Genomic DNA, 12,819 nt, shown 5'->3' with positions numbered 1-12,819 from the left:
TTACTGTGAGTGAGTGTACAACTTACTGTGAGTGTACAACTTACTGAGTGAGTGTACAACTTACTGTGAGTGTACAACTTACTGTGAGTGAGTGTACAACTTACTGTAAGCGAGTGTACAACTTACTGTGAGTGAGTGTACTACTTACTGTGAGTGTACAACTTACAGTGAGTGAGTGTACAACTTACTGTGAGTGAGTGTACTACTTACTGTGAGTGAGTGTAAAACTTACTGTGAGTGTACAACTTACTGTGAGTGAGTGTACAACTTACTGTGAGTGTACAACTTACTGTGAGTGTACTACTTACTGTGAGTGAGTGTACAAATTACTGTGAGTGAGTGTACAACTTACTGTGGGTGAGTTTACAACTTACTGTGAGTGTACAACTTACTGTGAGTGTACTACTTACTGTGAGAGAGTGTACAACTTACTGTGAGTGTACAACTTACTGTGAGTGAGTGTACAACTTACTGTGAGTGAGTGTATAACTTACTGTGAGTGTACTACTTACTGTGAGTGAGTGTACAACTTACTGTGAGTGTACAACTTACTGTGAGTGTACTACTTACTGTGAGTGAGTGTACAACTTACTGTGAGTGAGTGTACAACTTACTGTGAGTGAGTTTACAACTTACTGTGAGTGAGTGTACAACTTACTGTGAGTGTACTACTTACTGTGAGAGAGTGTACAACTTACTGTGAGTGCACAACTTACTGTGAGTGTACAACTTACTGTGAGTGAGTGTACAACTTACTGTGAGTGAGTGTATAACTTACTGTGAGTGTACTACTTACTGTGAGTGAGTGTACAACTTACTGTGAGTGTACAACTTACTGAGTGAGTGTACAACTTACTGTGAGTGAGTGTACTACTTACTGTGAGTGAGTGTACAACTTACTGTGAGTGAGTGTACAACTTACTGTGAGTGAGTGCACTACTTACTGTGAGTGTACAACTTACTGTGAGTGAGTGTACAACTTACTGTGAGTGAGTGTACTACTTACTGTGAGTGAGTGTACTACTTACTGTGAGTGTACAACTTACTGTGAGTGTACAACTTACTGTGAGTGAGTGTACAACTTACTGTGAGTGTACAACTTATTGTGAGTGAGTGTACTACTTACTGTGAGTGAGTGTACAACTTACTGAGTGAGTGTACAACTTACTGTGAGTGAGTGTACAACTTACTGAGTGAGTGTACAACTTAGTGTGAGTGTACAACTTACTGTGAGTGAGTGTACAACTTACTGAGTGAGTGTACAACTTACTGTGAGAGAGTGTACAACTTACTGAGTGAGTGTACAACTTACTGTGAGAGAGTGTCCAACTTACTGTGAGTGAGTGTACTACTTAATGTGAGTGAGTGTATAACTTACTGTGAGTTTGCAACTTACTGTGAGTGAGTGTACAACTTACTGTGAGTGAGTGTACAACTTACTGTGAGTGCACAACTTACTGAGTGAGTGTACAACTTACTGTGAGTGTACAACTTACTGTGAGTGAGTGTACAACTTACTGAGTGAGTGTACAACTTACTGTGAGAGAGTGTACAACTTACTGAGTGAGTGTACAACTTACTGTGAGAGAGTGTCCAACTTACTGTGAGTGAGTGTACTACTTACTGTGAGTGTACAACTTACTGTGAGTGAGTGTACAACTTACTGAGTGAGTGTACAACTTACTGTGAGAGAGTGTACAACTTACTGTGAGTGAGTGTACAACTTACTGTGAGTGTACAACTTACTGTGAGTGAGTGTACAACTTACTGTGAGTGAGTGTACAACTTACTGTGAGTGAGCGTACAACTTACTGAGTGAGTGTACAACTTACTGTGAGTGAGTGTACAACTTACTGTGAGTGAGTGTACTACTTACTGTGAGTGAGTGTACAACTTACTGTGAGCGAGTGTACATCTTACTGTGAGTGAGTGTACCACTTACTGTAAGTGAGTGTACAACTTACTGTGAGTGAGTGTACTACTTTCTGTGAGTGTACAACTTACTGTGAGTGAGTGTACAACTTACTGAGTGAGTGTACAACTTACTGTGAGTGAGTGTACTACTTACTGTGAGTGAGTGTAAAACTTACTGTGAGTGTACAACTTACTGAGTGAGTGTACAACTTACTGTGAGTGAGTGTACAACTTACTGAGTGAGTGTACAACTTACTGTGAGTGAGTGTACAACTTACTGTGAGTGTACAACTTACTGAGTGAGTGTACAACTTACTGTGAGTGAGTGTACAACTTACTGTGAGTGAGTGTACAACTTACTGTAAGTGAGTGTACAACTTACTGTGAGTGAGTGTACTACTTACTGTGAGTGTACAACTTACTGTGAGTGAGTGTACAACTTACTGTGAGTGAGTGTACTACTTACTGTGAGTGAGTGTAAAACTTACTGTGAGTGTACAACTTACTGTGAGTGAGTGTACAACTTACTGTGAGTGTACAACTTACTGAGTGTACTACTTACTGTGAGTGAGTGTACAACTTACTGTGAGTGTACAACTTACAGTGAGTGAGTGTACTACTTACTGTGAGTGAGTGTACAACTTACTGTGAGTGAGTTTACAACTTACTGTGAGTGAGTGTACAACTTACTGTGAGTGTACTACTTACTGTGAGTGAGTGTACAACCTACTGTGAGTGAGTGTACTACTTACTGTGAGTGTACTACTTACTGTGAGTGAGTGTACAACTTACTGTGAGTGAGTGTACAACTTACTGTGAGTGAGTGTACAACTTACTGTGAGTGTACTACTTATTGTGAGTGTACAACTTACTGTGAGTGAGTGTACAACTTACTGTGAGTGAGTGTACTACTTACTGTGAGTGAGTGTACAACTTACTGTGAGTGTACAACTTACTCTAAGTAGTGCTACTTACTCTGAGTGTACAACTTCATCAGTATTAGTTTCATACAAACAAAAACAAATTCTGAACCGGTATCAGCATGGAGTGCGTCAACAGCAGTCTCAGGCGTGGGATCGCTCTTAGAGGACGGGATAGTGGCAATGTCAATTTAAACTGCGCCTGTTGCTGCTGCTGCTACTGTTGTTGCTGCTGCTGCTACTGTTACTGCTGCTACTACTGCTGTTATTGCTACGACTTCTGTATGCATGCTGAACTGCTTTCGCGCCGTACGTAGCCAACCGTTCTAATCGAATGTGCACTTACTACTACTGCTGCTACTGTTGTTGGAATGACTCCTGACGGACCTGATCCACCCTAACTCATGCAGATACCATAATAGCCCCCCCCCCCTCTGCCTCTCTGAGCACCCCACGGGAGCAATTGGGTGGGGAGAAGGTAAGTAAGAGGAGGGGGAGGCAGGGGGTGGTAAGCCACGTGTCACTTAATGACTAATGCCCAGCGACCCCCGTGACCCCTCAACCCTCGCCGGACACCCTCGCCCCAGCCCTAGCCCTAGCAGCCCCCACAAAGTCGTTACCCCCCCCACCAACACCACCCCCCACTCTCTCGCCCCCCCACCACCAACACCACCCCCCACTCTCTCGCCCCCCCCCACCACCAACACCACCCCCCACTCTCTCGCCCCCCCCCACCACCAACACCACCCCCCACTCTCTCGCCCCCCCCCCCACCAACACCACCCCCCACTCTCTCGCCCCCCCCCCCTTCCACCACGACCCTCCACTCTGCCCATCAAATCCCATCTCTACCAAGTCTCCGCTGCCCCCCACCTTTCTTTCCCCCCAATTACGACACCCCCCCCCACCACGGCACCCACGCCCCCCCCCCCACCACGGCCCCCACGGCCCCCCCCCACCACGGCTTAGCGTCACTGCGCCGTCTGTCCCTCCCTGATTAAGTGTCTCGTGGGCGGAATTAATGATGAGGTCAGAAGGAGGTGGGGGGGGCTGTAGGGGAGGAGCTGGGGGGGGGCTGTGGGGGAGGAGGTGGGGGGGGCTGTGGGGGAGGAGGTGGTGGGGGGGGCTGTGGGGGGGGGGCTGTGGGGGGGGAGGAGGGGGGTTGTGTGTGTCTGTGTGTGTCTGCGTGTGTCTGTCGACTCAGCCTTACATGATGACCTGCTGCGAGTTGTGTAAACATCGCCACTAAGAGAGACAAAGGCGGCCGGGCGTGGTGCTGGCCACCCACCTCCTCGTGTGCCGTGCCGGCCTTCATAGGTGCTGCTCACTAACAGCACTTGCCCCAGCAGTCCGTTAAGGCTACACGGGGGATCTTTGTCTTTGTATCGACTCACGGGGAGCGGTAGCGTAGTGGTTAGCGCACTGCTCGACGAACCGAATTCGATTCCCGCTCACGACCAATTCTCTATTCAGTGTCGTGTACTGTATCTGAACCGGTCCTGGACCACCTCTCCAAGGTGAGTGTGGGTGAGTGATGGCGAGTGAGTGATGGTGTGGGATGGTGTGTGATGGTGAGTGATGGCGAGTGAGTGATAGTGTGTGAGTGATGGTGTGTGTGTGATGGCGAGGGAGTGATGGTGTGTGTGTGATGGTGAGTGATGGTGAGTGAGTGATGGTGTGGGATGGTGAGTGATGGTGTGGGATGGTGTGTGTGTGATGGCGAGTGTGTGATGGCGAGTGAGTGATGGTGAGTGTGTGATGGTGAGTGTGTGATGGTGAGTGATGGCGAGTGTATGATGGTGAGTGTGTGATGGTGAGTGTGTGATGGCGAGTGAGTGATGGTGAGTGTGTGATGGTGAGTGATGGCGAGTGTGTGATGGTGAGTGATGGCGAGTGTGTGATGGCGAGTGAGTGATGGTGAGTGATGGTGAGTGAGTGTGTGATGATGGTGTGTGATGGTGAGTGTGTGATGGTGTGTGATGGTGAGTGAGTGAGTGATGGTGTGTGATGGTGAGTAAGTGTGTGATGGTGTGTGATGGCGAGTGATGGTGTGTGATGGTGAGGGTGTGATGGTGAGTGATGGCGAGTGAGTGATGGCGAGTGAGTGATGGTGAGTGTGTGATGGTGAGTGATAGTGAGTGTGTGATGGTGTGTGATGGTGAGTGTGTGATGGTGAGTGATGGCGAGTGAGTGATGGCGAGTGAGTGATGGCGAGTGAGTGATGGTGAGTGTGTGATGGTGAGTGATGGTGAGTGTGTGATGGTGAGTGATAGTGAGTGAGGGTGAGTGTGTGATGGTGAGTGTGTGATGGTGAGTGATGGTGAGTGTGTGATGGTGTGTGATGGTGAGTGATGGCGAGTGAGTGATGGCGAGTGAGTGATGGCGAGTGTGTGATGGTGAGTGATGGTGAGTGTGTGATGGTGAGTGTGTGATGGTGAGTGATGGCGAGTGAGTGATGGTGAGTGTGGGATGGTGAGTGATGGCGAGTGTGTGATGGCGAGTGTGTGTGAGTGATGGTGAGTGTGTGATGGTGAGTGATGGTGAGTGATGGTGAGTGTGTGATGGTGAGTGATGGCGAGTGAGTGATAGTGTGTGAGTGTGATGGTGAGTGATGGTGAGTGTGTGATGATGAGTGAGGGATGGTGAGTGTGTGATGGTGAATGTGTGATGGTGAGTGAGTGATGGTGAGTGAGGCTTTGGTGCTTGCCGCTGCATATAACACGTATAACGCACACCTCTCTCTCTCTCTGTGTCAATGGTATCTACAAAACAAAGACAAAGATCCCCTGTATAGTCTTAACAGACTGTTGGGGCAAGTGCTGTTAGCGAGCACCTTTGAAGGCCAGGTCGGCACACGAGGAGATGGGTAGCCAACACCACGCCTGGCCGTCTCTGTCTCCCTAGTGGCAATGTTTACAAATCGCACCAACTACTAATTTTGAGGCTGAGTCGACCTAGACGAGGCCCGGGACCGATTTAGATATTCGTCACTGGTATTGGTGGCCGTGAGCGGGAATCGGACCCGGGTCGCCAGGTTCGTCTTGCAGCGCGCTAACCGCTACACTACCGCTCCCTGCACAACAACAACAACCGCCATTCGCCACTAAGTGGCGGTGACGTCACCAAGTGGCGGTGACGTCACCACGACGCTTGTGCCAGGCCATGTGCACCTTGAGGCCACGTGAAGTGCCGAACGCCCGCTGGCAGGAGGTCACGGGGCAGACCCAGGTGCCACGGGTCGACTGACTGAGATGACTGAGATGACTGGCTGATGCACCACCTGTGCCCCCTACTGTGCCAACCTGCTGTGCCTTAGCCACCCGGCGCTCCACTTGTTGTTGTGAGCGTCGCTCCTCCGCCCTCCGTTGTTGTTGGAGGGCGACTGCCTCCAACTGCCCAGTAGCGTCCTTCACGAGCCTCCTCCAAAGAGGCCGATCTTGACACCGCTGGTACCAGTCATCGGCAAGTCCACTCAGCTCCACGTCCTCCTGCACCACATCACTCCATCTCTTCTCTAGCCCGTGTCGCGCCCGTTTAGCCCCCTCGATCCGGCCGAACAAAAGCTGTTTCGGCATGCGGTGGCTGGGCATGCGGGCTACATGACCCAGCCATCGCAGCCTTGCCCGCCAGAGGAGCTCACCGATGGGACCTTGCCCAGATCTTTCAAGGATTTGTGAGCTCCTCACACAATCTAGTCTGGTTAAACCCAGGATGGATCGTAGGCAGGCCAGCCTAAATGTTTCTAACCGGCGAAGATGTTCCATTAGGGGGGTTCACGTTTCGCAAGCGTAGAGAAGGGGGGGAATGACCGTGGCCGAGAAGACCTGAAGTTTAGTGCGGAGCGACAGACCCGGTAGCTTCCACACAGCGTTACGCAACCGATAAAAATATTGCCGCTCGACTGATTCGGAGTGAGACCTCTGCTGTTAAACTGGAGCCGATCATAAGCACACTGCCCAGGTATGGGAAACTCTCCACTCTCTCCACAACTGCCCCATCACCGATTGGGAGTTGTGGGGGTGGAGTGTCCGATGGTACAAAATACCCAGGCAGGTGCTTAGTTTTGGTGGGGCTGATGGTAAGGCCCCATCTCTTAGTGGCACGCTCCAGTCTCAGCAGCAGCGTCTCCAACTCCTCCTCTGAATGAGCAGCTATTACCAAATCATCGGCATACATAATGTGGTTGAGCAATAGGGAGCCATCCCTTGACCGCACCCGGGCATCGTTCAGCCTCCCATTATATCTGTACCATATGGAGATTCCCCCGGTACAGCTATTGAAGGCTTCACGAACTACGTGGTCAAAATAGATGTTAAATAATGTGGGAGCCAGAGGACATCCCTGTCGCACCCCAAGGTGTAGAGGGAATGGCTCGGACCCCCGGCCACGTAGTTTTACCCGGGCCCGCTCACCATCATGAAGGTCCTTAATGATCGTGAGCAGAGGGTCAGGTACTCCAAAAGCATGAAGAACAACCCAGAGCCCAGGCCTACTGATGGTATCATAGACCTTGACCCAGTCAATAAAGCAGAGATGCAGGTCTTGCTGGAATTCCCTACACCTCTGCTATAGCAGACGGACAGAACATATGGCATTTGTGCAGGATGCTCCCCGCACACACACACAAACACATACACACGCACACACACAAACACATACACACAAACACATACACACGCACACACACAAACACATACACACAAACACATACACGCGCACACAAACAAACACATTCACACACAAACACACGCACAAACACATATACACGCACACACAAACACATACACACGCACACAAACACATACACGCGCACACACACAAACACATACACACAAACACATAGACACGCACACACAAACACACACAAGTACATGCACACGCACAAACACATACACACGCACACACAAACACATACACACGCACACTTATGTATATATGTGTGTGTGTGCGTGGTCTGGACATGCGTTAGTGGGAGGGTTAACCCCACATCGCATCTGTCACAAGCGTGGGTGGGGTGGTGGTGGGTGGGTGAGGTGGGTGGGTGAGGGAGGGAGGCACGTGTGTGCGCGTGGGGAGGGGGGGTGAGAGGTTGAGTAGACAGGAGGGGGTGGAGGGGTCCGGAGGGAGCATCGCGAAAGCGGGGGGGGGGGGGGGTGGAGCGGGGGGTCCCTGAGGCTTTTACCCCCCCACCCCTCAACCTCCCAAAGCCCCCCGAGGGGGATGGCAGTCGGCGGGGAGGTTTGGCCATGATGGGGTGAGGGCCTGGTGGGGGGTGGCGGGCGTGCGTGTATGTGTGTGTCTGTGTGTGTGTGAGTGTGTGCGTGTGTGCGTGTGTGTGCGCGTGTGTGTGTGTGCGTGTGAGTATGTGTGTGTGAGTGTGTGTGTGCGTGTGTCCCCCACTCCTCCTGATGTCGAGGGTAAATGGGCGAGGTTTAGGACTGTGACTCATGCAGCTGCAATGGCTGCTTTGGGTACGCGGTCCAGACCTCCCCAGAGACCCTGACTGACAGAGGAGGTGTTCAGGATGGTTGAGAAAAAGCGACAGGCCCACTGTCATCGGCTACAGAATCCCACGTCAGAGAATGAGGAGGCTTACCGCAGTCTTTGCTCGGAGGTTCGGAGAGCCGTGAGGCGCTGCAAGGATGGGTGGTGGTCGCGGGTTGCTGAGGAGATGGAGTCCGCCTCAGTGGCCCGCGATCACAAATCTCTATTTAACTCCATCAAAAAGTAACCTGCAGCACCACACCTATTACCATCATTAGCGGAAAAAACGGTGATCCAATCTCCGACCCCCAGGAACAGGTTTGCAGATTTGCTGAGCATTTCTGTGAGGTCCTGGGGAAGGGGAAATCCCTCAGCTAGGCATACATCGTGGCACAAAGTGAGGATGACCCTGCTGAGGCTGCGGTGCCTCAAATATTGGAAGAAGTCACCCCCTGTGAGTGGCTGGCTGAAGTGCCATCTGTTGAGCAAGTACTGAAGGCGATCCGGAGTCTGAGACTAGGAAAGGCAGCGGGCAGAGATGATTTCCCAAGCGAAATGCTGAAGGAGGGTGGCGCTTGTGCACAGACTGCCCTACATGACATAACAACAGTCTGGACCACTGGACGGGTTCCGCAGGATTGGAAGGATGCCCTGGTGGTCCCCCTCTTTAAGAAGGGGGACCGCACAGACTGTTACAACTACAGGGGAATCTCACTCCTCAGTGTGCCGGGAAAGGTCCTGGCAAGGATTATTCAGCATCGCCTTGCCAGGCACGCTGAGGAGAGGCGGAGCCCCAATGCGGTTTCAGGAAAGGGCGGTCCTGCACAGGTGCCATATTTTCTGTCCGTCTGCTACAGCAGAGGTGTAGGGAATTCCAGAAAGACCTACATCTCTGCTTTATTGACCTGGTCAAGGCCTATGATACCACCAGTAGGCCTGGGCTCTGGGTTGTTCTTCGTGCTTTTGAAGTACCTGACCCTCTGCTCACGATCATTAAGGACCTTCATGATGGTGAGTGGGCCCGGGTAAAACTACGTGGCCGGGAGTCCGAGCCATTCCCTGTACACCTTGGGGTGCGACAGGGTTGTCCTCTGGCTGCCACATTATTTAACATCTATTTTGACCACGTAGTTCGTGAAGCCTTCAATAGCTGTACCGGGGGAATCTCCATATGGTACAGATATAATGGGAGGCTGATCGATGCCCGGGTGCGGTCAAGGGATGGCTCCCTATTGCTCAACCACGTTATGTATGCCGATGATTTGGTAATAGCTGCTCATTCAGAGGAAGAGTTGGAGACGCTGCTGCTGAGACTGGAGCGTGCCACTAAGAGATGGGGCCTTAACATCAGCCCCACTAAAACTAAGCACCTGCCTGGGTATTTTGTACCATCGGACACTCCACCCCCACAACTCCCAATCGGTGATGGGGCAGTTGTGGAGAGAGTGGAGAGTTTCCCATACCTGGGCAGTGTGCTTATGACCGCCTCCAGTTTAACAGCAGAGGTCTCACTCCGAATCAGTCGAGCGGCAATATCTTTTCATTGGTTGCGTAACGCTGTGTGGAAGCTACCTGGTCTGTCGCTCCGCACTAAGCTTCAGGTCTTCTCGGCCACGGTCATTCCCTCCCTTCTCTACGCTTGCGAAACGTGGACCCCCCCCCCCTAATGGAACACCTCCGGTTAGAAACATTTAGGCTAGCCTGCCTACGATCCATCCTGGGTTTAATCAGGCTGGATTGTGTGAGGAGCTCACAAATCCTTGAAAGATCTGGGCAAGGTCCCATCGGTGAGCTCCTCCGGCGGGCAAGGCTGCGTTGGCTGGGTCATGTAGCCCGCATGCCCAGCCACCGCATGCCGAAACAGCTTTTGTTCGGCCGGATAGAAGGGGCTAAACGGGCGCGGCACGGGCTAGAGAAGAGATTGAGTGACGTGGTACAGGAGGACGTGGAGCTGAGTGGACTTGCCGATAACTGGTACCAGCGGTGTCAAGATCGGCCTCTGTGAAGGAGGCTCGTGAAGGATGCTATTGGGCAGTTGGAGGCAGTCGCCCTCCAACAACAACGGAGGGCGGTGGAGCGACGCTCACAACAACGAGCGGAGCGCCGGGTGGCTAAAGCACAGCAGGTTGGCACAGTAGGGGGCACAGGTGGTGCATCAGCCGGTCATCTCAGTCATCTTAGTCGACCCGTGGCACCTGGGTCTGCCCCGTGACCTCCTGCCCGCGGGCGTTCGACACTTCACGTGGCCTCAAGGTGCACATGGCCTGGCACAAGCGTCATGGTGACGTCACCGCCACTTAGTGGGGAATGGCGGTTGTTGTTGTGTGAGTGTGTGTGCGTTTGTGTGCGTGTGTGTTGTGTGTGTGTGGATGTGTTTGTGTGTATGTGTGTGCGTGTGTGCGCGTGAGTGTGTGTGTGTTGTGTGCGCGTGTGTGTGTGCGCGTGTGTGCGTGCGTGTTTCTGTGTGTGTTTGTGGGCGTGTGTGTGCGTGTACGCGTGTGTGTGTGCTTGTCTGACACCATCGGTCCCAAGAGCCCCACTGAGTCGCACGCCGCTCGTGACACGTGACACGGCCCCCGCAGCGTTCTCGTCTCGCCGCGCTTTGTTCACTCGCGCGCGCACCCCTCGAGAGCGAGAGACACAGAGAGAGAGAGACACGCACAGACAGAGAGAGAAAGAGATACACACAAAGAGAGAGAAAGAGATACACACACAGAGACAAAGCGAGAGAGACACAGAGACTTTTGACTTTCAAACAACTTTTATTGCCGCCAGCAGCAACAGCACTGGAGGCGATTCGATACGAAATACACAAAGTCACCAGCAAATAAACAAACACCGTAAATCCACGCGCTATGGCGCTAAATGCGCCACGCACAACACAAAATAAAAGAGAGAGAGACACAGAGAGAGACGGAGCTGCCAGGGTCTGGCGTGAGATTGCTGAGTGGCGGCGTCAGACGTCTGGGGCATCTAAGACGAGACGCAGCGCCGTGGTAGTTTGAGTCTGGTTTTGCTCGTGGTGGTGGTGGCGGCAGCAGCAGCAGGATGCTTGTTGTTGAATTTCTTTCGCGGCGTGCCGTAGCCAACCGTGCCGATCGGGAGGTGCGCAAAAAGCAGTCTTTAAGAAGTGAGTTTTCAATCTAGATTTAAAATTGCAGCGAGATGTGGTTCGGGAGGTCGATGCCGTTGTCGAGGCCCTGCTGATGCCGATGGCCACGATGAGAGGGCATGGCCAGGGAGAGAGTTCGTGTCGTGTCGCTGCTCCTTCTCCTTCGTTGAAGGAGTGCAGACCACGACAGTGGGTTTCTATTCATGGTGCATGGTTTGAGTTGAATTACTACAATCACACAAGCGTGGCTTGGCTCTCGTGCATCTCGATGGGTCTCTAATATTCTCTCTCTATATATCTGTGTCTATGAGTTTACAACATAGTCCATAGTTTGGATTGCAAACTGTGATGTGTCTTTTATACATCTCTATGTGTCTCTATGCGTCTTTACGAGTCTCTGTGGGTACATACATCTCGATGTGTCTCTATGTATATCTGTGAGTGTGTGCAGCTATGTGTTTATATGGGTTTACTATACAGTCCTCAGTAGTCTACAGTAGTAGTAGAACTAGTTTTGGTCATCCATTAAAATATTCACGCGCCACCGCAGTACCAGGAGCGTCACCAGGTTAACACCATGGGTAAACTATAACACTCTTGACAAAGAACCCCGTATAGCCTGAACAGACTGTAGGGGCAAGTGCTGTTAGCGAGCATCTATGAAGGCCGGCACGGCACACGAGGGGATGGATGGCCAACACCACGCCCGGCCGCCTTTGTCTCCCCACTGTCAATGTGTACACACCGCACCAGGTACTCATTTGAGGCTGAGTTGACCTAGGGGAGGCCCAGGACCGGTTCAGAGAATCGTCACCGGTGTTGGCCGTGAGCGGGAATCGAACCCGGGTCGCCAGATTCGTATCGCAGTGTAGCGCTAACCGTCACACTCCCGCTCCCCACTACACACAGACACACACACAGACAGACACACAGACAGACACACGCGCACGCATTCTCTCCTGCGTGTTCTCCAGCCGTGTCCCTCCCACAGGCCGAACTCGGCCGTGTCAGGGGACCCGTTGCGCGCGACCTCGCGTGGTGGCAAGCGGCACGCGCGCGCCGCTGCCCAGAGCCGTGCGTTGCCGGCAACGGCACCGGCGAGCAACGCCTCCACTGGACGTCTGCGTCATCCCTCCGGGATGAATGCAAGATTCTGGAACAGAGAAGGGTGAAGGGATCGGCACCCTCGGGGTGACACCGGGAGACGGGAGGAGGAACGCGGGGATTGGGGAATGCGCGCACCTTAGAGGCATCATCGTCGTCATCATTATCGTCATCGTCGTCATCATTATCGTCACCGTCATCGTCGTCATTATTATCGTCACCGTCATCGTCGTCATTATTATCGTCACCGTCATCGTCGTCATCATTATCGTCACCGTCATCGTC

General features: G+C 52.1%; 1 protein-coding gene across 1 annotated transcript in view; it reads left to right on the top strand.

Moving 5' to 3' along the window:
- Positions 1–12,819, top strand: part of LOC116945076 (sulfhydryl oxidase 1) — a 55,955-nt gene that overhangs the window by 27,271 nt on the left and 15,865 nt on the right. The window lies entirely within an intron of this gene.

Source organism: Petromyzon marinus, chromosome 22 (genome assembly GCF_048934315.1).
Source record: "Petromyzon marinus isolate PM22_M1 ecotype Great Lakes invasive population chromosome 22, UKy_Petmar_22M1.pri1.0, whole genome shotgun sequence".
NCBI classification, from domain to species: Eukaryota; Metazoa; Chordata; class Hyperoartia; order Petromyzontiformes; family Petromyzontidae; genus Petromyzon; species Petromyzon marinus.
The sequence above is the reverse complement of the archived record's forward strand: the minus strand, read 5'-3'. Positions and strand labels throughout refer to the sequence as shown.